Here is a 24,505-nt window from a genome sequence, read left to right as displayed (position 1 = left end):
TTCACTATTGTGCCATTAATTGTTGCAAAAATCTTTGCCTCTTAAACACTGCATCCCAAACTCCAACCACCCTCTGCTGAAAAGAAATTCTTCTTTATATTCCCTCGAAACCACTTACTCCTTACTTCACTCTATTTATAGATACTTCTGTTATGGGAAAAGTTTACTTCTGACAATTTATTTATGTCTTTCATAACTCAGTATATCTTTCCCAGATTCTCAATGAGCATTCCCTGCTCCAAGGAAAACAAACTAGCCGAATCAGTTCTACTCATAGCTGAAACATTCCACTCCAAGTAATATCCTGGTGAATCTTCTCTGCGTTCTCTCCAGAAAAATCATATCCTTTCTATATTGTGTAACCCAAACAGCACACAATAGTTCAATTGTTGCCTTGCAAATGTGTTATAACTGTAACATCATTACCCTGCTCTTACATTCTGTGGTTTGGTTAATGAAGGCCAGTATCCCATCTGCCTTCTTTACCAAAGCAACACACACAAATTGCTGGAGGAACTCAGAAGGTTAGGCAGCATCTATGGAAATGAATAAACAGTTGACATTTCAGTCCAAGACCCTTCATCAGGACTAAGAAGATGCCAGAATAAAAAGGTACTGGAAGGGGGAAAGAGACCATGTAAAAGGTGATAGGTGAAGCCAGATGGGTGGGAAAGGTAAAGGGCTAGAGGAGAATGGATTTGATAGAAGAGAGTGGACCATAGAAGGAAGGAGAGGGGAACCCAAGAGGAAGTGATGGTCAGGTAAGAGGAGATGAAAGGCTGTAGTGAGGACCAGAAGAAGAGGGAATGGGCAGAAATTGATATCCATTCTGAATATACAGAATACAAGTCTTCTTTACCACCTTATCAACCTGTGCTGCCACCTTCGGGGATCTTTCAACTGATGCACCAAGTTCCCTCTGTGCTTCAAGGCCCCTCAGGCCCTACCATTCCTTGTGTAAGTCCTATCCTTATTTGAGCTCCTAAGAATGCTGATGAGATATTGTGTCATTAAAGATAGGCATCTGGAGCAAATTTTGGAGAGGTTAGGTTTCACAGAAAAGCCACAATTCTGAATGAATCAAGTAGAATCTCCATTTCTGAATATCTTGTAGGCAGCCTAGGAAAGAGACATCACTGAAGCCAACCTTCACTCTCTTGGTAAGGCTTGCTCCTTCAAGATCACATTCATCAATCATATATCACTGGACAAAACATCAAAAGAGATTTCAATGATGTACTGAATTTCAGTATCACTATGCATGCTCAGTAACCTCCATAAATAAGCACACTGACGAGGAAGAGCACATCAGTAATATATATTCAGTAGAATCTACCAATCTAACTATTCACACTTACAGAGGGTGAGAGAGATGTGAAACACCTTTCAAAAGTACAGAAGATGCTAGTTCAATTGATAATCTTAAATCTTAGATAGGTTAATTTGTAAATTAGCTTATTATTGTCAAATGTACTGAGGTACAGCATACTGAGAAAAACTTGTCTTGCATTGTATTCACACAAATCAATTCATAACAAAAGTACGGTACATTGAATACAATACAAAACAGTAAAAGAATTAAGAATAAAGTGTTTCAGTTACAGGGCAAGTACAATGAAAGTAGGCATTGAGGTTGAAGGTCATAACAATGTAGATTAACATGTAATAAAAGGATATAGAACCAAATCAGGTAGCTTAAGAGATAGGTTTGAATGAATAGCAAATCAAAGCCAAAGGCCTGCATGATCCATTCCTATACTTGCTCTAGAGCTCTGCATGTGGCCTACAGCGCCTACTATCATAAACATGAATTAGAACATTTAAAAAAAATAAGGACACTTCAGAAACCTCACTTAAGATATTTGACTGCTATATCATTAAACTGTCAATTTGAAACCAATTGTCATGAATCTACCTTTGCACAGAGGCCGCTTATCTTTATTTGAATAAAATATTAATTCTGCAGGAAACAAAAAGAAAAAGCTAAATTAAATATTAATGCAGATAATGAAGAAAAAAGATCAATTCCCTCCCTACACTACCAAATCAATGAGCAGCTGAGATGAGAAACAGCACTTTGCTGCAGTCCAATTGTACAATGCATTTCATCTTAAATCCAAATCTACTGATCCACTGAATTCATTCAAGACCTCTAAATCCCAAGAACCAAGAATCTAAAGCAATTATAAAAATTCCTTCAACTTAGAATGAATAAAAGTAAAGATCTTACTGCATCAGTTTCTCTCTGACAATATTATGGCTGCTAAGAATGCTCCTGCCTCTGCACTGCAGCATTTGGCTGCAACTTGCAGAAGTCGTTTTAAAAAATCAGTGAGTTTCCTTAAAAGCTCTAGAGAACAATGCCACTGTGAACCTTTTACAAGAACTATAGCTATGTAATTCTTTAGTTCACAACATTTGAAAGCAAATCAGATTCATTCTGCAAGGTAAATCTGAAAGGTGGCATAATATAGAGCTCAGTTTCAAAAAGATTGACATGATAATTCCCCAGCAAACTACAACATAAAGCACAACACTACAGAAACATACATTCCTATTAAATTCTAGTTATTCATCTTAGATAGCTTTCAAATTCAGAAATTGTTTAATACATGCAGTACATACGTATTTATTGCAATCAGCTTGCAAAATAAGCATGCAGAGTTATTTGGTGAAGAATTCCACTGCAGTGGCTTATGTGAGCCACCTACTAGCTGTCCTGTAGAGGGTGGTAGAGGAAAGCGTACAGATATGAAAGGATGGTTTGTATTGGCATATTTCAAGTTAGTACCGGTAGTTAACAATTCTTACAGGTTCAAAGTCAATGTAAATTAATTTTGTAATTCTTACAGATGGCCCTTAATTCATTAAAAATCCCATACATCTTGCATTTTCAGCCAATCTGACCTATCAATATCTTATTCTGCTTTGACCTATGAATATCTTATTCAGCAAATTTACAGCAACATGCACTTGTGTGAAAAGTGACATACACAAAAGAAATGCTGAAAGAGAATTATACTAACAACACACACTAAAGTGAATGGTGAAGAGTTAAACAGCTAACAGGACTGCGCCGTTCCAAGAGCTTCCCTATTGTCTTTGCAGGTTTTGGCATAGTAAATCACAAGTTTCCTCGTATACCTCCATAGTCAACTCAGTTGCTTTTTTCTAACTTGTTTCAGCTTCTGTGTCATTCTGTTGTATAAAAAAAACAAGAGAAATGGCAAAAATAGATACTCATGAATGGAGTGATATTCAACAGCATTATGGTTTCAACTCAATGCCATTTTCCTATAAACACTACATATCCATTGGTTTTACTTATTGACAGAAATCTGATGATCCCTGATGGGTTATTGGGGTCTTCCAAGAGGACCACAATCTTGTTGTGGTTTGGAGGCTTGCGTACCTCGATGGCCCAAAGAGCTATACTGCTAGAGTCAGGGCCTCACACAAAATGCTGGAAGAACTCAGCAGGCCAGGCAGCATCTATGGAAAAAAGTACAATCGACTGTACTTTTTCCCCATAGATGCGGCTTGCCCTACTGAGTTCCTCAAGCATTTTGTGTGTGCTGCTTGGATTTCCAGCACATGCAGCTACTCTCTTGTTTGTAGAGTCAGGATCTTATGCTTTGGCTCTTAGTAGGGTCACACATGCCAGGAGGTCAAACGTTAGAATCCAGAATAAGAGTGTTCCACAGGTCCTCCAGGTTTGGGGGTTCAGCTCAGGGCTAACAACCCTATCTGGTCAAACAAACCTGTTACAGAAACAGCAATGAAGAATCGTTCCATATCTAAGCACGATGGTGTTCCTGAGTCTCCACTTGCATAGTTAACAGTAGTGAAAATAAAGAAGCTACTGGCATGATGAAGAAACTCCTGAACACTACCAAGACTAGTGGCCAAGGACAGACAGAGATGGAGCACCTTCACTGCTACCCTAAATGCCAGAGTCATAACGGGCAGTAAATAAGTAAAGTGGCTTTTTGGGTAAAGAATTCCAAAGATACACAATCTTCAAGATGGAGCAGCAATTGATGCCTTTTCCTGTCTCTGAAATCTCCACAAACCTCCCTCTTGGTACTCATTTATAAGCTACCCTTTGATGCTATCACCTGAGAGTTGTGGTCAGGTTCCACCCATACACTGCTTACAGCTTGTTCTGCAAATCTACCATCATCATTACACACAGCAACTGTGGTTAACATTATGCTCCTATCACAATCACAGCAGAGGCTGAAGTAAAGAGACAAATAAAGGATGGTCTCTGTTCCCTTATGGTTATTCTTCTGACAGCACTATTTAAAATCTGCACAAGCAAGGATCATGAGGACCTTTCATAGAAACATAGAAAATAGGTGCAGGAGTAGGCCATTCGGCCCTTCGAGCCTGCACCGCCATTCAGTATGATCATGGCTGATCATCCAACTCAGAACCCTGTACCTGCTTTCTCTCCATACCCCCTGATCCCTTTAGCCACTAGGGCCATATCTAACTTCCTCTTAAATATAGCCAATGAACCGGCCTCAACTGTTTCCTGTGGCAGAGAATTCCACAGATTCACCACTCTCTGTGTGAAGAAGTTTTTCCTCATCTTGGTCCTAAAAGGCTTCCCCTTTATCCTTAAACTGTGACCCCTCGTTCTGGACTCCCCCAACATCGGAAACAATCTTCCTGCATCTAGCCTGTCCAATCCCTTTAGAATTTTATATGTTTCAATAAGATCCCCCCTCAATCTTCTAAATTCCAGTGAGTATAAGCCTAGTCGATCCAGTCTTTCTTCATATGAAAGTCCTGCCATCCCAGAAATCAATCTGGTGAACCTTCTCTGTACTCCCTCTATGGCAAGAATGTCTTTCCTCAGATTAGGGGACCAAAACTGCACACAATATTCTAGGTGCGGTCTCACCAAGGCCTTGTACAACTGCAATAGAACCTCCCTGCTGTTCTCAAATCCTTTTGCTATGAATGCCAACATACCATTTGCCTTTTTCACCGCCTTCTGTACCTGCATGCCCACCTTCAATGACTGGTGTACAATGACACCCAGGTCTCGTTGCATCTCCCCTTTTCCTAATCGGCCACCGTTCAGATAATAATCTGTTTCCCTGTTCTTGCAACCAAAGTGGATAACCTCACATTTATCCACATTAAATTGCATCTGCTATGAATTTGCCCACTCACCTAACCTATCCAATTCACCCTGCATCCTCTTAGCATCCTCCTCACAGCTAACACCGCCGCCCAGCTTCGTGTCATCCGCAAACTTGGAGATGCTGCATTTAATTGCCTCGTCTAAATCATTAATATATATTGTAAACAACTGGGGTCCCAGCACTGAGCCTTGCGGTACCCCACTAGTCACTGCCTGCCATTCTGAAAAGGTCCCGTTTACTCCCACTCTTTGTTTCCTGTCTGCCAGCCAATTCTCTATCCACATCAATACCATACCCCCAATACCGCGTGCTTTAAGTTTGCACACTAATCTCCTGTGTGTGACCTTGTCAAAAGCCTTTTGAAAATCTAAATATACCACATCCACTGGCTCTCCCCTATCCACTCTACTAATTACATCTTCAAAAAATTCTATAAGATTCATCAGACCAATGGTTGCACAATTTTTTTAAAATCAGGTAATGACAGCCTTTATAATTCATGAAGAAGCCAGGGTGCACTGTCTGATCCTTCTGTGAGTAGTGTTATCCCTACTCCCTATTGCCTTGAGTATTTAGAATCAACTGCTTTGTTTCTGATTAATGTGTCTAGTGGAAGCTGAGGAGTGATAGTGTTATCCCTTCCCAGGGGAAAATTAGGGTTCCCGTTGAATCCACGTTACAATCCAGTAATTTTCATTGCAGCTTTCTTGGTGCTGAATCTATTGATTTCAATTTCTCTGGTTTCCATGGTAGGGTTTCAAATCATGAAGGTTGTTCACTCAGCAGCTTAACAACTAGGCATTACCTTACTTGTCTGATGGAGGGGTGTCCTTTTAGAACAGAGACGAAGAAGAATTTCTTTAGCCAGAGAGTGGTAAATCTGTGGAATTCGTTGTCACAGGCAGCTGTGGAGGCCGAGTCTTTATGTATATTTAAGACAGAGGATGATGGATTCTTGATTGGTCAGGGTATGAATGTATACAGGGGAAGATAGGAAATCGGGGCAGAGAGGAAAAATGGATCAGCCATGGTGAAATGGCTGAGCAGACTCGATGGGCTAAATAGCCTAATTCTGCTCCTATATCTTATGGTCTTATGGAAATCTGGAACACAATAGATACAATCCACTACTTGTTAATCATGCACCATCCTAGCAGACCTACGTGCTCAGAACCTTTGCTGCTTTCTACTCAAGTGTCACCATGGACCCAACTCTCAGCGTAGAGCACCAAGTTACAAACTGCAAACACAACTTCATTCAATTTTCAGGTTCTGGGTATCTCTGTGAAGGCCAACATTACTTTCCCATCCCCAACTTATATTAAAGTGCTGGTAGTGAACAACTGCCTTGAAATGAACTACAGTATCCTAAATGAGGGCATTCCTTAGTGGGAGTTAGCAGGAAATTCCAGGATTTAGGTCTGTCATGAAGGACTGGCAATATCTTGGACTGGTAAATTAGTTTATTATTGTCACATGTACCAAGGGACAGCGAAAGACTGCTTTGCATGCCATCCTTACAAATCATTTCATTACATTAGTGCATTGAGGAAGAACAAGAGACAATAACAATAACAGGCTGGCAACTGAGAATGCTATGTAACCTGGAGGGCAGCCTGCAGGAAGTGGTGTTCCAATGCACCTGATGTTCTTGTCATTCTCAATGGAGGCGTTTGCACATTTGGGAGTGTCGTGGCCTATGTGATTAACTGCAGTATTGCCCTGGGGCTAGAACGGATAATTTCCAACAACCACAACTACCTTCTATTGTATAAGATATGAATCCAATAACTGGAGCATTATACCCCCTTCATATCAATGGACTTCACTTTTACCTATGCTCCTTAAAACTGCACACCCAGACAGATGTTGTCCAAAGCTTCACCTCATCTTTGGAATTCAGCTCTTTGCTCCATTTTATAAACATAAGGAGATTTGGAGGCGAATGGTCCTGATGAAACTCTAACTTATCTGAGTAAGAAGATTATTCACAAATAACTGCTGCTGGATAGCAGAGTGTATAATAGCTTCCATTGCATTATTGATAATTGAAAAATCAACTGTTTGAGCTGGAATGGAATGAAAACAAAAAATGCTGGAACCACATAAATCAAGCAGTACCTGTAGATGATTTCAACCTGAAACATTAACTCCTTTCTTCTTTCCACAAATATTGCCTGACCTACTGAATGTTTCTAATTTTAATCCAGCCTTCCAGAATCTGTGAATTTTTGATGGGATTTCTCTTTCTATTTTTGAAGACAGAACAACTTTGAAATTTTGACTGCCGTGCTAGAAGCACAAATACGTCTTCAGTACTACACTTGGGATGTAGTCTGGTCCTGCAGCCGTTGTTTCATCCAGCACTCTGTCATTTCTGGCTATTGCATGAAGCACATCAGACTGAGATTTGGTATGTCAACAAATACACTCAAAAACCTCTGTAGATGTACCGTGGAGAGCATTCTGACAGGCTGCATCACTGTCTGGTATGGGGTGGCAGGGAGGTGGGGGGGGGGGGTGGGTGGAAAACTACTGCACAGGACCAAAAGAAGCTGCAGAGGGTTGTAAATTTAGAAATATAGTCGGCTCCATCTTGGGTATTAGCCTACAAAGTACCCAGGACAGCTTCAAGGAGCGGTGTCTCAGAAAGGCAGCGTCCATTATTAAGGACCTCCAGCACCCAGAGCATGCCCTTTTCCCACTGTTACCATCAGGCAGGAGGTACAGAAGCCTGAAGGCACACACTCAGCAATTCAAGAACAGCCTCTTCCCCTCTGCCATCTGATACCTAAATGGACATTGGAACCTTGGACACTACCTCACTTTTTTTCAATATATAGTATTTGTTTTTTACATGGTTTTAATCTATTCAATATATGTATACTGTATAAATATACTGAATAAGATTTATTTATTTATTTTTATTATTTTATTTTTCCCTTCTATATTATGTATTGCATTGAACTGCTGCTACTAAGTTAACAAATTTTGCATCACATACCGGTGATAATAATCCTGATTACAATTATCTGAAAACTGCTTGGAATTTTAGAATGCTACTCAATTTGAGAACTGACTTAGTCTTGTCTCTAGCATCCTACTGCTTGATTGCACATCTTCAGGATAGAGATCATCTTGGAGTCTCCTCCTCCCATTAGCTGTTCACCAACATTCACACTGAAATGTGACAGGAATGAAGAGCTTCAATCTGATCAATCCGTTATTAGATCAGTTAGTGCTGTCCATTGGTTGCTGTACAGCAAGTATACAGTCCTGAGTTGGAGCTTCATTATTTGTTAGGAAAGAAGGGTATGCATGCCTTTCTGGACTCCTCATTAGATACAAGAGCAGAATTACATCAGTCATTTGGCCCATTGAGCCTACCCTGCCATTCAATCACAGCTGATTTATTTTTCCTCTCAACTCTTATTCTCCTGCCTTCTCCCTGTAACATTTACCACCCTAACTAATCAAGAACTACAAACCTCCAATTTAAATATACCCAATCACTTGACCTCCATAGCCACCTGAGGCAATGAATTCACCGCCCTCTGGCTAAGGAAATTCCTCCTCATACCTGTTCTCAAGGAATGTCCTTCTATTTTGAGGCTGTGCTCTCTGGTCCTAAACTCTCTCACTACTGGAAACATTCTCTTAATGTTCACTCTATGTAGGTTTTTTAATATTTGGTAGGTTTCAATAAGAGCCGGCCTAATTTTTCTAAACTCCAGCAAGTACGGACCCTGAGCCATCAATTGCAACTCATACCCTTTCATCCAAGGTCATCATCATTAACCTCCTCTGGTTCAGATACCAGCACATTCTTTCTTAGATATGTGATCCAAAACTGCTCCAGATACTCCAAATGTGGTCTGAAAATGCCTTATAAATCCTCAGCATTTCATCTTCGTTTTTATATTCTAGCCCTCCTGAAGCACATTTGCCTTCCATACTATCGACTTAACCTACAAGTTAACTTTTAAGGAATCCTCCACTAAGGTCAGGATCAGGATCAGGTTTAATATCGCTGGCATATGTCATGAAATTTGTTGGTTTTTGGCAGCAATACATAATAATAACAAAAAACTATAAATCACAATAAGAAATGCATTTTAAAACATTAAACAAGTAGTGCAAAAAAAAAACAGCAATAAAAAGTGAGGTAGAGTTCATGGGTTCAATGCCCATTCAGAAATCTGATGGCGGAGGGGAAGAAGCTGCTTCTGAAGCGTTGAGTGTGTGTCCTTCAGGATCCTGTACCTCTTCCTTGATGGCAGCAATGAGAAAAGGAACATCCTGGGTAACTGAGGTCCTTAATGATGGATACTGACTTTTCAAGGCATCGCTCTTTGAAAAGGTCCTCGAAGCTGGGGAGGCTAGTCCCCACGATGGAGCCGGCCGAATCTGCAACTTTCTACAGTTTGTTCCGATACTGTGTAGTGGCCCCTCCATACCAGACGGTGATGCAACCAGTTTGAATGCTCTCCCATGTACATCTGTAGAAATTTGCAAGGGTGTTTGGTGTCACACCAAATCTCCTCAAACTCCTAATAAAATAAAACCACTGTCGTGTCTTCTTTGTAATTACATAAAAATGATGGCCCCAGGAAAGATGCCCAGAGATGTTGACACCCAGCAACTTGAAACTTGCTCACCCTTTCCGCTGTTGATCCCTCAATGAGGACTGGTGTGGGTTTCCTTGACTTCTTCTTCCTGTCCACATTCATTGGTCTAACTGATGCTCAGTGCAAAGCTTTTGTTGCGACCACTCAACTAGCTGATCTATCTCACCCCTGTACATCTCCTCGTCACCATCTGAACTTCTGCCAACAAAAGTTGTGTCATCAGAAAATTTATTGATGGTGTTTGAGCTGTGCCTAGCCACACAGTTATGGGTGTATAGAGAGAATACAATATTGAGAGTAGAGTGTTGAATCTCCATTAATTGAAAGAAAAACACCGGGAGACTGGAATAAATGTGTATTCTTCCTTTTTACTTTTAGCAAGGTGCACACATATATCATGGTGCCCTGATGCAGAATGCCATTCACATACTTTTACAAACTGTATAACTCATAATAAATTATTTAAACAACAAAGAATGCTTAATCAAACAAAATATTTACAGCATTTCTCAAATATTATTGAAATATTAAATACACAGCATAGAGCAGTAGGCCAAGCACCCATCCTTGAGATCCACCTGTGTCGATGGTCATCGAGGAGGGGATGTTATTTCTAATCTGCACTGACTGTGGTCACCTGTTGAGGAAGTCAAGGATCCAATTGCAGAGATGCAGGCTTTGGAGCTTGTTGATTAGTACCAAGAGAATAATGGTGTTGAACATTGAGCTGTAATCAACAAACAGCAGCCTGACCTAGGTATTGCTATTGTCCAGGTGATCCAAGGCCGAGTAGAGAGCCAGTGAGATTGTAACTGTTGTACATCTATTGTGGCAATAGGCAAATTGTAGTGGGTCCAGGGGCAGGAATTGATTCTGGTCATTGTCAACCTCTCAAAGAACTTCACTGCAGTATATGCAAGTGCAACTGGGTGATAGGCAGCTCACACTGTGTTTCTTGGGCACTGATATGACTGTCTCCCTCTTGAAGCATGTGGGAACCTCCAACTACAGCAGTGAAAGACTGAAGATGTACTTGAACACTCCTGCCAATTGGCTGGCACAGGTTTTCTGTGCCCTACCAGGCACACCATCAGGGTCTGACATCGTGTGAGTGTTCACTCTCTCAAAAGATGTTCTGATGTCAGCCTCCATGACAGAGATCACAGGGTCACAAGATGCTGCAAGGATTCACAGATGTAGTTTTATTCTCCCTTTCAAGGAGTCTGGGAATGAAGCCTTTTATGATGTTAGGTTTCATTTTGCAGGAGTAATGGTCTGCAAACCCTGCCAGAGCTGATGTGAATCCAATTCCAACTCTAACTTCAACTGGAATTGCTTTTTATTCACTCTTAAAATAGCCTTCTATAGGTTGTATGGACTTGTACAGTTCTGGATCAGCGGTCTTGAATGCCTCAGGTCTAGCCCTCAGCAGACTATGAATCTCCTGGCTCTAACAGGTATATGGAGGAATTTAAGGTGGGGGGGTTATATGGGAGGCAGGGTTTGAGGTTCGGCATAACATTTTGGGCCGAAGGGCCTATAATGTGCTGTACTATTCCATGTTCTATGTTCTGGTTTGGGTATGTCGTTATGTTCTCAAAGGCACACACTTATCCATTCAGGTCCTGAGGAAGTCGTGCCAACTATGGTGTATTCATTTAGATTTGAAGATGAATCCTTAAATATTGTCCAGTCCACCAACAGTCCTGTAAGCACTCCTTTGGCACCCTTGACTATACCTTCACTGATGCTGCAGTCTTTAGTCTCTGCCTGTACGCCGGGAGTAGAAGTACAGACAGGTGATCGGACTTTCCTAAAATGCATGTGTGGAATAGCACGGTAAGCGTTCTTGAAGGTATAACAGTGGATGTGCTTTGATGCCTTTGGTTCCATAGGTGAAATGTTGGTGGTGGTTGTTCAGGGACTTCAAGATGGCCTGGTTCAAATCCACCGCAATGATAGGGAAAGCATCAGGACTTTGACCAGAAGGGGAATGTATACCGCTATCAGAATGATGGCAGAAAACTCCCTCAGCAGATAAAGTGGATGACACTTGACCACTAGATTCTCTAGGCTGGGTGAGCAGGATGGAGACAGAATCAGCAAGTCTCTGCCCAAGTACAAGCTAATCAGGAAACATACTCCACCTCCTCTATCTTAAAATAGTCAGCTGTCCTGTGTTTTCAGTGGATAGTGAAGCTCACCCCTCCTAACACTACCTACCTCTCCACCAATCTTTGTATCATCCACAAACTTAGCTACAAACCCATCAATTCCATCATACAGATTATTAACATACAAGACAAAAAGCAGCAGACTTAACACCAATTCCTGCAGTACACCAACAGTCACTGGCAGCTAAGCAGAAAAGGCCCTCTTTGTTCCCACTCTTTGCCTGTCAATCTTCTATTTCCATGTAATCCCATGGGCTCTTAGTTTGCTTAGCAGCCTCCTGTGCAGCACTTTGTAAAAGGCCTTCTGAAAATACACATAAACAACATCCATTGACTCTGCTTTGTCCATCCCACCAGTTAATTCCTCAAAGAACTGCAACAGATTGGTCAGACAAGATTTCCTTTTCAGGAAACCACGCTGACTTTGGCCTAGTTTATCGTGTGCCTCCAGGTAACCCGGAACGTCAACCTTAATAATGGACTCTAACATCATCCCAACCACTGATATCAGGCTAACTGACGTGTAACTGTCTTTTACCCCCACCTTCTTAAAGAGTGGATTAGCATTTGGGATTTTCTAGTTAACCAAAGCTATTCCGGGACCAAGTGATTTGTGAAAGATCACTACCAATTCCTGCACCATCTCTTCAGCCACCTCCTTCAGAATCCTGGGGTGTAGTCCATCATGTCCAGGTAATGTATCTACCTTCAGACATTTCAGCTTCAAGTTTCTTGGTAATAGCAACTACATTCCTGTCCCGACACTCCTGAATTTCTGGCATGTTTTTGTCTTCCACCATGAAGTCTGACACAAAATACTCATTTAGTTTATCCATCATTTTTTGTTCCCCATTACTACCTCTTCATCAACGCTCCTCAACACTCGTTCATGTTTACTCTGTGTCTGAAAAAAAACTTCATGTTCATATTTGACCTTCATATTTCATCTTTCCTCTCGGTATTGCTTTTTAGCTGACTTCTATTGGTCTTTAAAAGCTTCCTGATCCCCTAGCTTACTGCTAATTTCTGCTATATTGTATGGCTTCTCTTTTGCTTTTATGCTGCCGTTGACTTCCCTTGTCGGCACCAGTTGCCTCATCCTCCTTTTAGAATGCTTATTCTTTGGGATGAGTCGATCCTGTATCTTCCGAATTACTCCCAAAAACTCTACTCATTGCTGCTCTACTGTTATCCCTAATAGTGTTCTCTTCCAATCAAATTTGGTCAGCTCCTCTCTTGCTATGATAGCTCAGTTGTACTACCGATACATCGGATTTAAGCTTCTCACTCTCAAACTGCAGGGTGCATTCTATCATATTGTGATAATTGCCTCCTACGGGTTCATTTACCTTAAGGTCCCTAATTAAATTTGGTTCATAACACAACACCCAATCTAGAATTGCCTTTTCCTGGGGGGGGGGGGGGGGGAGGTCAAGCTGCTCTGCTAAAATAAAACATCTCATAGGCATTCTACAAATTTCTCCTCCAGCAACAACCTGATTTTACCAAAATATCTGCATATTAAAATCCCAACGGCCAACGTAATAATGCCATTTTTACATGCCTTTTCTACCTCCTATTGTAATGTGCACCCATATACTGGCTTCCGTTTGGAGGCCTAATAAAACTCATCAGAGTCCTTATACCCTTGCAATTTCTTGTCACTCCTTTCCAAGGATTTGATTTCACTTTTTTTTAAACCAACAAACCCACCCCACCCCCTTTGACCATCTGCCTGTTCTTTTGATACAATGCATATCCTTGTTAAGCTCCCAGCTGTGATCTTCCTTCAACCATGAGTTTGTGATACCCTCAACATCATACATACCAATTTCTATCTGTGCTACAAGATCATTTACCTCATTTGGTATACTTGAGGCCCTCTGTTGCTTGGGGTCAACCATGGATGCTGCATCCCAGCTGTCTACATGATATGCAAGCCAGTATGATATGGAGAGCAAGCTTTTGCTCGTGTAGCAGGCTCCTCCTCTCCACGCAGATCAAAGAAACGGATGCCTTAGGGGCTCTGGATCCTTTCTTGAGGTTTACTCCTGAAGCCTTCCCCATGAGTGGGGACAGCCACAAGCCAATGGAAGTTTGAAATCAGTTTTCCTTTTCCTAAAAGGACTGACAATCACAGCTGATGAGCCCTATCTACCCAAATTGGTATAGTGTACACATTGAAATATAACAGCCTTCAGTCCTGTATTCACCACTCTTTCACCATTCTTCTTTTAAGTTTTGTCTCCATGTTGTCTAAGTTTAAGTTCCATCTAGATGAACTTTTTGTCATATGATTTATTCTAGAGACTTCAGTGATCTCTCCTGCATTTACTTTAACCATATTTTTCCAAGCTGCTGATCTCACACACCCCTCCCCTACCTAGTAATTAGTTTAAACTCTATCCACAAACCTATAATTACGCGATTCACCAGGTTCCTGATCCCAGTATGGTTCATGTGGAGCCCACCCCACTGCAACAGCTCGCTCATTCCCCAATACTGATGCCAATATGTATGCCTGCATGTCATACATTGTAACAGTAACCAAAGTTACAAAATACTTAATTTGTAGGGAGAGGGTCCAGAGGAGGTTCACAAGGATGATTCCAGGAGTGAAAGGGTTATCATACAAGGAACGTTTGATGGCTCTGGGTCTGCACTCGCTGGAAATCAGAAGGATGAGGGGGAATCTCATTGAAGTCCTTTGAATGTTGAAAGGCCTAGACAGGGTAGATATCGAAAGGATGTGGTGCGAGAGTCTACGACAAGAGGGCACAGCCTCAGAATAGAGGAGCACCCTTTCAAAACAGAGATGCAGAGAAATTTCTTTAGCCAAAGGGTGGTGAATTTGTTCCCACATGCAGCTGTGGAGGCCAGGTCATTGGGTGTATTTAAGGCAGAGATTGATAGGTTCTTGATTGGACATGGCATCAAAGGTTATGGGGAGTGTCATGACCCCAGCCCCCTCCTTTGTGAGAATCGCAAGAGAGAGACAGAAGCCTTACGGTTTGGTATGTGGGCTGGCCGCTCAGCCAGACAAAAGCCTTGGACATAGCCATTGTCTTGGGAGACACCTTTGTGGAATAAGGGACTGGACTACGTGCAAACCCTCAGGGCAATGTGGGCTGGGTGATGGGGGAAAGATTGCCTCACCCCCACCCTGATTGACATCTACAACCCTGCCAGTCCAGATAAAAGGGGGGCTGCCGAGGCGGGGCCTCAGACGCACCAAGGAGACACACGAAGAAGACACGATAGCGCTTCCCGTCGGAGCGGGAAGCCATTCTGAAGGAAGCCACGTGCGTTAGATTCCGGATCAGGAGTCTGTGGCTGAAACCCAAAGAAAAACCGTTTTAACTAACAACAGGGATTTGCTTCGCAAAGACGACGGGCAAGTGTTCCTTCTCTCTCTCTCCAACACGTGAAATGCCAGCGGTTCCCAAAACGGGGAAGCCTGCAGACTTTGAGTGACTCTTATATTCCATTGGACTCAGTATCCCCTAGACAACGATAGAGCTTATTTTTGATTGATTATTACTATACCTGTGCTTTAGATTGAGTTTTGACGATGTATATGATCTGAATGTTTTATATTAACCATACGTTTGTGCCCTTTTAAAAATAAAACATTTGAAAATAGTATCATCAGGCTTCAGCGGACCTCTCTATCTTTGCTGGTAAGTCACCCGGTTACTGGGAACGTAACAGGAGAAGGCTGGAAACTGGGGTTGAGGTGGAGATTAAAAAAAAGGATCAGCCATGATTGAATGGCGGAGCAGACTCAATGGGTCAGATGGCCTAATTCTGCTCCTATGTCTTACGGTCTAATTGCTTACAATGTACCTTGGAATGTCAAAAGCTTGTCAAAACACAAAACAAATGGTAGTCTGTCCTTCCTTACAGGTGTAAGCAAGTTAGATTATTAGTCCTTTATTGCAAGGTCACATTACCAGCATCTTCCATGCTTTAAATGCCTATCTGAACAATAACGTTAAATGTAATCATAGAATCTTAAAAGAGAGTGGCCAATTATATCTGTATCAGTTCTTTGGAAAAAGTTACTAATTCCACTTCCCTGCTATGATTCTAAATTTAAACCCTTATATTTTCATAAATCTACATTCTTTCTTAGAGGGCAATGTGTATCCAATGTTATGATGATAAATACAGCAGCACTGAGGTTCTGCAAAGCAATTGTTCTTAAAACAGCAATCAGACAAATAATTAATCTGTCTTAATAACGTTTGTTAAGCTTATTAGCCAAGACACCTGAAGAACTCCCCTGCTCTTGTTAGCATAATGGGATCTTTATATATGCCTGGGGAGATTATGTGAGGGAATTAAATAGAAACTGATGCTTGGTTTAATATATTGCCTGGAAGACAATGCTCAAGTTCAGTGACACAGGAATAAATGAAGTGTTAGAATAAACCTTGTGCCACAAGTTCAGGATTGAGAAAGATGATCTTGTGCCCCCTAATGCTCTTTATCAAATGAAGTGGTAATGCTGGGAAGAATATTTCTGAAGCAAGTTTGTAGTTAACAATACCTCATCAGCTCTCAAGATGACCTGCCCCATGGCCAGTCCATAAAGTAATTAGATTTATTGCAGCAAATTCACAAACTTGGTAATGTGAATTTGAAATCCCTCTCACTAAACCAGAAATTTGTGAGAAAAACTCTACAGGTTAGACTGCATCTGTGCGAAGAGAGAAAAAAAATTAATATTTCAGATCAAAAACCCTTCATCAAAACCACGACAAAAAGGAGAATAATGGGTTCTGCTGCAGGGTATTGAAACTGAATGTTAACTGTTTCTTTTTCCACAGATGCAGTCTGACCTGCTGAGAATTTCTGGCATTTTCTGTCTTTTTTATTAGTATTTTAGATTTCCAGTACTTCTCTCATTTTCACTTTTCAAAATGTCTCTTAGTTGCCACTCAGGAAGTAACCACTATACTGATATATATTTTCAGAACTTTGCCCAAGTCTAAACCCTACTTCCATTAAGTTGTGGCTCAAGCCCATTTATTCCATTTTCACAAAGACAACATACACTTTGTGGCCACTTTATTAGGTACAGGAGGTACCTAATAAAGTGGCCACTGACTGTATGTTCAAGGTCTTCTGCTGCTGTAGCCCATCCACTTCAAGGTTCGATGTGTTGTGCATTCAGAGATGCTCTTCTGCACACTACTGTTGTAATATATGGTTATTTCAGTTACTATTGCCTTCCTATCAAGCTTGAACCAGTCTGGTCATCCTCCTCTGATCTCTCTCATATTCAAGCTGTTTTCACCCACAGAACTGCTGCTCGCTGGATGTTTTATTTTGTTTTTCACATCATTCTCTGTAAACTCTAGAGAATGTTGTGTGTCAAAATCCCAAGAGACCAGCAGTTTCTGAGATACTCAAACCACCCTGTCAGGCATCAACAATCATTCCACAGTCAAAGTCATTTAGATCATATTTCTTCCCCCACGCTGATATTTGGTCTGAACAACAACTAAACCTTGTGACCACATCTGCATGCTTTTATGCACTGAGTTGCTGCTATTTGCATTAACTAAGAGGTATACAGGTTTACCTAATAAAGTGGCCACTGAATGGTCATTTACTGCTTGTTAATCAGGGAGATTAGAGGAGAATAGCCAGACAGGTAAAGCAGACAAGAAGGCAACAGTAACTCAAATAAGCAGCATTACAACAGTGGTATGCAGAAGAGCATCTCTTTAGTTGCTGGTAAATATACCTTTAATCTGTCCTTTCCGATCTGTTCACTTGTTCCTGACCCTGAGCGCCAACCTATTGTTATAGCCACTTACTCCTCCTGACTTTTCCTACCTTTTCACTATAAGTCTAATCATTCTCTCATAACACTCTCATCTATAAGAACATTGTACATGGATATTTAACACAGAGAGCAAAACTAACTATCAACTATGAGTGTCAGAGAGAGAGAAAATGGCTTCAGAGAAACAAGAAGAGGGGAAGGGTATTTTGTGGCATTGCTGAAAGCCAGCACAAACTTAAGCAACTGAACGGACTTTAAGGCCACAACAAAACATAAAAATACTATGGCGGAGTGCGCTTGGTACACGCACGTTAACACACACAAATATTGCCTTGTCATTCTGCTGTTGTTGTTCTAAGTGTACGCAATTCAATGTCTTCCCTGTATTTTCTCATAGTGGGTCCTAAACCGAGCTGATGTGCTCGGGTTAGCTTTACGGTGCCTTTCTCGCCATTCACTGTGAATATTCCATTTCCTTAGTAATAGGAAAGTGTATGTGTGTATGTTGTTTGTATACTGTATAAGGTAGATACTTCTGTTTATTTTGTAATGTGATTTTAACCACATTATTGGGTGGCATCATATTCTAATTCATGTGTAGACTTAAGCAAATTTTGTAGGCAGTTAAAAATGGTATGTCTTGGTGTCTAATAAAACAGGGCTCTTCATCCTCAATGTCTTCCCTGTATTTTCTCACAGTGGGTCCTAAACCGAGCTGATGGGCTCAGGTTAGCTTTACGGTGCCTTTCCCGCCATTCACTGTGAATATTCCAGAAAAGTGTAGAAAAGTGAGAAACACAGTAGCTGCCAGGAGTTCACACTGGGCAAAAATAATATGGAGCTATTTTGGGGTTTTATGGTAGATATGCTGAAATGGCAGAGCAGACTTGATGGGCCAAATGGCATAATTCTGCTCCTATATATTATGGTCTTGTATCTGTAACACCCGGGGAAAGGTTTCACTGCTAACGTAATGGCCTTTCTGTAGAAGCAGTGTTTGGGTTGGAGATGATGGGTGCTTTGGAATGTGAGCTTTGTTCAGTGAGAGAGGAAGAGAGAAGATGCTGGAGAACATGTTGTAGGATTCGACCTGGTGGGGGACCGTCATTCGATGGAGCAAGGTGCCGCAGTCTACTGAGGATTGGTGAATATGTACGACTTTTGGAAGAGATGAGCTCCAACTTGTGCATATTTAACTGTTTAATTATTTTGGGCTCTTTTTGGTTTTTTTTCTTTCTTTTCTTTACTAACCATTTGGTTAAGGTTCATAAATATAATTCCTTTAATCGTATGCAGTGTGCCGCCTGTTGTTTCTTGGCACTGAGTTGTAACAGGGTAACAAATTACACAGCATCCACACAAACCGGGGTTTAGTGTGGGAGAGCCGACTCAATCTCAGGGGTTTGGTGGGACCGGAGTGTGTATTCCCTAGACTTATGCAGCCAAGGAAACCAGGGGCTTTCATATCTTTTTGTAAAAATTGGCAGTTTTCCTTTCATTATTTTTGCTAACTTTTGTAAATATGATTCTTGACGCTGCTAATAAACATCCTTGCACTAAAGTGCTAAGCTACAGCCAATTTTCCTGTGGTCAAAACTCACATATCTAATATAATACAAATGGCTGCAAGGCATGGATCTGAGACTCTGCTAAGATTGTGGTATCCACCTCTGCTGTGTATGGCTGCAATAAGTAATGACATCTGAAATATGAAGAGCATTAAAAGCTCAGGCAGGCTGATGCAAAGAGCAACACAACAATATCCCAAGGGCAACCTTTGATTTATGCCTACCTACAGAGGTGATGAGGGCTTTTCTCCCAGTTTTGGCAGAAGCCAGGAATGAACATTGTATCTTACATCTCATTGCTCCACTTTCTATTGCTAGTACTGCTATAAAGCAGTGGGTACATTTGCTGTTGTCATTAAGCATGCAAACTGTATGCCCTTTTCTCACTGTTACCATCAGGTAAGAGATACAGAAGCCTGAAGGAGCACACACACAGCGATTCAGGAACAGCTTCTTCCCTTCTGTCATCCAATTCCTGAATGGACTTTGAAGCTTTTGACCCTACCTCACTTTTTTAAAAAAATATACAGTATTTCTGTTTTTGCACATTTTAAATAATCTATTCAATATACATAATAAATAAGCAAGTAAATCAATTATGTTTTATTTTATTTATTATTTTTTTCCTCTCTCTGCTAGATTATGTATTGCATTGAACTGCTGCTGCTAAGTTAACAAATTTCACGTCACGTGCTGATTCTGTTAAAAAACATGCTAAGGATATTGATATACAGAAGTGCATGACTCAATTTCCCAATGGACATGACATAAACCAGAATTAGTCCCTACTGTGTTAAATCATGCATAAAAGTCAAAGTCAAGTTTACTGTCACATGCACAAGTAGTGTGATCACTTGATTCGATGACAATGTTCTTGGTGGGTCCTCAGGTGGTTGTAGAGAACATCTGGATGTGACTTTTGTTTAACATGGGGAAGCTATTACACAGGTAGCCACCACAAGGTCCATGACAGATTGGACAAGTAAAATCTGGCTGAGTGATGCCACAACAACGACGTCTTACTCAATGTCAACAACATCTGTAGATTTCCTCGTGAAGACTAAGGAGCTGCTTATTGGCTTCAGGACGAGGAAACTGAAAGTCCATGAGCCAGTTCTCATTGGGGGTTCTGAGGTGGAGAAGGTCAGCGATTTTTAATTCCTCGGCAGTAGTATTTCAGAAAACCTGTCCTGGGCGCAGTACGTAAGCACAACTACAAAGAAAGCACAGCAGCCGCCTCTATTTTCTTGGAAGTTTCTGAAGATTTGGCATCACTGACAAATTTCTATAGATGTGTAGTGCAGTGTATATTGACTGGCTGTATTGCAGCCTAATATGGAAACACCCATCCCTTGGATGGAAAATCCTACAAAAAGTTGTTGATTCAGCCCAGTCCATCACAGGTACAGCCCTCCCCAGCACTGAGCACATCTACATAGAACACTGTTGCAGGAAAGCAGCATCCATCATCAGGGACCTCCTCCTCCCCCCCACCACCAAACCACCCAGATCATGCTCTCTTCTCACTGCTGCCATCAGAAAAATGGCACAAGAGTCTTCGGAGTCACATCACCAGGTTCAGGAACAGTTATTACCCCTCAACCATCATGCTCTTGAACCAGGTGGGGCTAAATTCACTCAACTTCACTTGCCCATCACTGAACTTGTTCCCACAACCTATGGATTCACTTTCAGAGACTCTTTATCTCATACTCTTGATATTTATTGCTTTATTATTATTATTACCGGTATATCTTTTTTTTTCTTTTGTATTTGCACACTGTTGTTTTTTGCATACTGGTGCATATCCACCCTATTGAGTGTGGTCTTTCATAGATTCTATTTATGGTTATTGGATTTATTGAGTAAGCCTGTAAGAAAACGCATCTCAGGATTATATATTGTGACATATAAGTATGCTGATAATAAATTCACTTTGAACATTGAACATGCATACACAGGTGCAATGAAGAAAAATTTACTTGTAGCAGCATCACAGCCACAGAACATTTAAGCAGCGTTCACAAGATAAACATAAATTACGCAGAATTTCTAAATAAAACACAATTAGAACTAAAAACACCAGAAGTCCATTCTAGTGTAAAGTGGCCAAAGTGGTCATGGTGTTGCTAAACACCATGGGATTTGCTGGTTGATTCAAGAACTGAAGCTATACTTGAACCTCATGGTGTGGAGCTTCAGAGGCTGTAAAACTGTTTTTATCCATGGTTTACACTTAAAATCAGTTGCAAGTGGGTCCAATTTTGATGGAATATATCTAAATGTCTACATAGCACCATCCAGAGACAGAGAAGCAGTTTCAGCGACAGGTTACTATCGATGCAATGCTCCTCAGACAGGATGAAGAGGTCAATACTCCCCAATGCCATTAGGCTTTACAATTCTACCGCCAGGACTTAAGAACTTTTTAAAAGCTATTATTAATGCTTTTTGAGATGGTGATTTAGATACATATCAGATTTTTTTTACTGAGTTAAGTATTGTATGTAATTAGTTTTGCTACAACAAGTGTATGGGACATTGGATAAAAGTTGAATTTCCCCATGGGGATGAATAAAGTATCTATCTATCTATCTAAAAGGGCCCTCACCATCCAGTACATGCCCTCTTCTGATAGGTACCATCAGGAAGGAGGTACAGGAGCCCAAAAACACACTCAATGATTTAGTAACACATGCACGCACACGATTCTGGCTAATCGGGACCAGTACAGTTTGGTCCAATTAAACAGCTGCCCCAATTAGTCAAGGTTTCATGGAAACAGTTAAAAAGGTACAAAAAGACAAACTGAATCACAAATAGGCATTTAAAATGAAATATAGAACAAATCAGAACAGTACCATTACAACTGCAGTACAATAAAACTGTGTATTAGTTCCTAATACTTATAAGCAGAGGAATTCACTTGGATACTTTTGACTGTAAATGAACAAAATCAGTGCAGACACCTAGTGCAGATAATGGACTGCCTTCATAAATACTGTTGACGACTGCATCCTCCCAATCTTCATTCTTATTGTAACATTTGTGATGATTGTTGATATCTTCAAATTCTACGTAGTCCCTAACTTGTTGAAGTAGTGAAATTGTTTCATTTTCACTCCTGGCCATTTCTGACATCATCAAGCCTCAATGCTTGAAACTGTAGTGTACAAACCAGTTCTGAATTGTCTTACTATTCATTTCTCACCAACTACCAGTGACAAGAATCGCTGTTTTTATAACACAAACACAAATAATATAAATATTATTGCAAAGAAAACATGGCAGCGCCTCTACCTCCTCAGGAGTCTGCTGAGGTTCAGCATGTCATCAAAAGCCGTGGCAAATTTCTATAGAAGTGTGGTGGAAAGTGTGCTGACTGGCAGCATTATAACCTGGTATGGGAACACCCATGCTTATGAGTGGAAAATCCTACAAAAGGTAGAGGATTTGGCCCAGTACATCACAGATAAAACTCTCCCAACCATTGAGCACATCTACATGATACATTGCTGTAGAAAACCATCAATCATCAAAGATCCTCACCACCCAGGCCATGCTCTTTTCTCGCTGCTGCTGCCATCAGGTAGAAGGTACAAGAGCCTCAGAACTCGCACTACCAGGTTCAAGAACACTTACTACCCCCTCAACCATCAGGCTCTTGAACAAAAGGGGATAGTTATACTCATTTAAGGACTCTGTTATATTGTTATTTCATGCTCGTTATTTATTGCTATTTATTTATATCTGCATTTGCACAGTTGATTTAGGTTACAGTTCCTGAAGTTTAGTTACTGTACTATAGATAGATTTGCTAAGTAGGCCCGCAGATAAAGAATCTCAGGGTTGCATGTAGTGACATGTATGTACTCTGATAATAAATTTTACTTTGAATTTTGAACAAGCAACTGATGCTATTTAAAAACTGTCCGCTCACACATACATACGCGCACATGTGCTGACATAACTTACAGTAATTTTTATGTAATGCACTGTACTGCTGCTGTAATTATCTATGATTTAAACCTGATTCTGATTCTTTACATCCCCTTATGTTCAGGCATTGTATTTCAGCTGACCTCTCACTTTAAAAGCAGTTAAATGTTTAATGAAAACAAAACTACTATGCTTACTTTAAAACAAATACACCTCAAAGCTGATATCCCTCTCAACATCAAGGTAAAAATCCACACCAAAAAGGGGGATCGTGCTTCCAAAGATTTCTCACAGCTAAAGTAGTACATGAAAGCTAGTGAGAAAGTTTATATTCATTTATACCCATCAAAGTAGACTCTAGTTACTATCCTTCCAGTTTATTAACCAAATGTACAATAAATATTAATGGTTTTGACCTCTACTCACTATTACCCGAAAGCCAATATACCCATCTTAACCTGGACTTGAACTCAAATTAGGTTCAAATTGTTTCCAAATTGAGAACAAGTTACACTTGTGCTTCAGTACCTGGACATCTAGACACTGTTCAGAGGCATCATGTGCAATGTTACTCATCAGCTCACAATTAAATTGAAATTAAGCACAAGAGATTTTGCTGGAATTCTTGAGCAACACATCAAATACTGGAGGAACTCAGCAGTCAAGCAGCATCTATGGAGAGGAATAAACTGTCAATATTTTGGGCCAAGTTCCTGATAAAGGGTCTCAGCCCAAAATGTCAACCGTTTATTCCTCTCCAGAGAAATTGAAGTTAAATCAGTTTTCCTTTGTAGAAATCCTTTCATCCTTTGGCATTGCTCCATCATTATTTGACCTGCTGTTCAAATTACAGACCAAAATCATCCAATTCTCACATAATGGAAGTGTGATCAAAAGGTTCTCAGCCAGGTAAGCAAGTTTAGAATTCCGAGGTGGCAAGGAAAAATCTAATACATCTTAAATTTACTGGTTACTAAACACTCAAATGTAACCAGGAGCAAAATAAAGGTAACAAACTTGTTGGAAAATAATCAACTGATCTGGAAAATTGGCACAAAATTAACACTTCTCCTATAGTCATGGAAATGCTCAATAGCTTCATGACATATTGATTGCTGGGAATTTTTAAAATTTTATCTTGGATCAGACAATTGTTCCCTATCTAACAATGGATTTAAAAAGTCAACTGACATTATAAAATGTATAAAACTTCTGAATAATTCTCCACAGAGCTATGTTT

The 24,505-nt window shown here is 40.6% G+C and overlaps 1 protein-coding gene across 13 annotated transcripts in view; it reads right to left on the bottom strand.

The window, feature by feature from the left end:
• The window catches only part of kcnab2a (potassium voltage-gated channel subfamily A regulatory beta subunit 2a), a 287,858-nt gene that overhangs the window by 167,473 nt on the left and 95,880 nt on the right, over positions 1–24,505 (bottom strand). Inside the window, exon 1 of one of the 13 annotated variants that reach the window (XM_073032046.1) lies at positions 2,626–2,722. The exons of 11 other annotated variants lie outside the window; for them this stretch is intronic. The gene's annotated coding sequence lies outside the window, so the exon portion shown is untranslated. Of the gene's footprint in view, positions 1–2,230; positions 2,311–2,625; positions 2,723–24,505 lie in introns of those variants that run through there. One more of the 13 variants, XM_073032047.1, reaches the window with a different exon arrangement.

The sequence above is a fragment of the Hemitrygon akajei genome, chromosome 29, assembly GCF_048418815.1.
Source record: "Hemitrygon akajei chromosome 29, sHemAka1.3, whole genome shotgun sequence".
Taxonomy (NCBI): Eukaryota; Metazoa; Chordata; class Chondrichthyes; order Myliobatiformes; family Dasyatidae; genus Hemitrygon; species Hemitrygon akajei.
Note: the sequence above shows the minus strand (reverse complement) of the source record. Positions and strands in the feature narration are given on the sequence as shown.